Source organism: Octopus bimaculoides, chromosome 6, assembly GCF_001194135.2.
Source record: "Octopus bimaculoides isolate UCB-OBI-ISO-001 chromosome 6, ASM119413v2, whole genome shotgun sequence".
NCBI classification, from domain to species: domain Eukaryota; kingdom Metazoa; phylum Mollusca; class Cephalopoda; order Octopoda; family Octopodidae; genus Octopus; species Octopus bimaculoides.
Window position 1 is genome coordinate 82966347 of NC_068986.1, and position 2076 is coordinate 82968422.

A 2076-nucleotide genomic window follows, 5' to 3' on the forward strand; every position below is an offset into this window, starting at 1 on the left:
CTTCTGGTTTCTGTTGGTTCATTTAATGTCTGTTTTCCCATATTAGCTTTTATTGTGAGGCATTTGAGTCAGGATTTTTGTGAGCAAGTAAAGGATTTTTCATTCCAGAGAAATTCACAAGAATAATGTTAGTAGATAATTTGCAACCCAACAACAAACATTAACGTCGCTTAGACACCATTGTTTCAGTTTCATTTAGAAAATCCACCTCAACAAATTCCATCCAACTCATGCAGGATTGAGAAAAGTGGTTATGTTTGGAATGGTTTAAAATGATGATGTGCAGCTAACCTTGCTCTGGAGCATTATTCATCATTGAATAATCATTTATGAATTTGACTTGACTTTGTCAGCAATCTTCAATATTATAATTATAAACATAAATATATACAAAATATGAGGGAATTTTTCCAAAGAAAGAATCAATTATATAATTTATTCTTTATGTACTTTCTTTTCTTTTTTTAAAATATAAACTATGTAGTTGTGTAAAATATATAATTAAGGTATTGTTTGATTCAACATAATAGTGACTCCAGCAGATTGTTGGTGAGAGTTTCATGCAAGATTTCTTCTGAGTTTTGTTGTTACTACAACAATTTCATAGAGTCACAACTATAGTGCATAAAACACTCCTGTCTTTGTTAAATATATATTTTATACAATCACTAATTTATATTTTAGAAAACACATCAAGCATACAAAACAAATTCAGAAGAAAATTTTCTTTAAAAAAGTGGTGGCGGGGGATAAAGTGGAATGCTTTAAAAGGTGAGATGATCACAGTTGAAATGCCTTGAGAAAAGAACATGCTTTCATGTTTTTTGCACAAACACAGTTGTATGCACATGATTGAATACATCAGAATGAAACTGGTTATTTTCAATTTGGAAAATTTTCCATTTCAGACCCTAAAATACAGGATGTTTGTCATTAAGGAGGGATTCCATAAAATAAAAAGTCTTAATAAAATTTAATAAAAATATCTTTTACTTGTTTCAGTTATTAAACTACGGCCATGATGAGGCACTGCCTTGAAGAATTTTTTAGCCAAATGAATTGATTCCAGTACTTCTTTTTTTTAAGCCTTGTACTTATTCTATTGGTCTCTTTTGCTGAACTGCTAGTTACAGGAATGTAAACATATCAACACTAATTGTCAAGCAGTGGTAGGGGACAAACACACACACACGTGTGGATAGTGGTGAGGAGATATCCATGAAGGATGAAGTGGCGAGTCATGAGTGGAGACTGAGTCTCAAAGTCATGGTGATCACTGCAGAGCCTGTGTAGATGGAGGAATAGGGAATGGAGAGCTTGGTGTAGGTAGGGTGGCAGGAGGAGAAGTTGAGGTATGAGTGTGAGTCGGTGTGTTTGTAGTGGATGGAAGTAGTGAGAGTGGAGTGGTGTATGTTGACTGAAATGTCAAGAAAGGCGACAGAAGTGTTGGAAATGGTGCAGGACAATTCGAGGGCAGGATAGAGAGATTGGAGAAAAGAGAGGAAGGAGTCTAGTTCTTCATGGGAGAGCGAGGTCACACCAATACAGTCATCAATATAACAACTGTATAGTTCAGGAGTGGGACCAGTGAATCTTGCAAATATTTGGGCCGCAACGCATCCAACGAACGGGTTCACATAGCATTCTTGTTCCCATGGCCACTCCTGAGACCTGTTGTGTGTATATATATATATATATATATATGTATATCCCTTCTCTTGATTACTTAACAGCGTATTTACTTCTGGGTTACCTCTATTGCCACTGAACACTGCCTCAAACTTTTATCTCACTACCTGCTCTAGGACACCTTCTAGCTCTCTCTCTCTCTCTATATATATATATATATATATAAAAATGAGAATGTGTGTCTGTCTGTCTGTGTGAATCCCTAAAACTCGAGAACTACGCAACCAATTTCATTCAAATTTTACACATGCCTTACTTAGGGTTCCAGTTGTGTTTTAGTCAAAAAAGATTTTTTAACTTCTTGCAGAGTTCGAGCCCACGGCAACATAATATCTCCTTCACTATTTAAGTATTACATGTCAAAAGTGAAACAAAAACACTCATGTC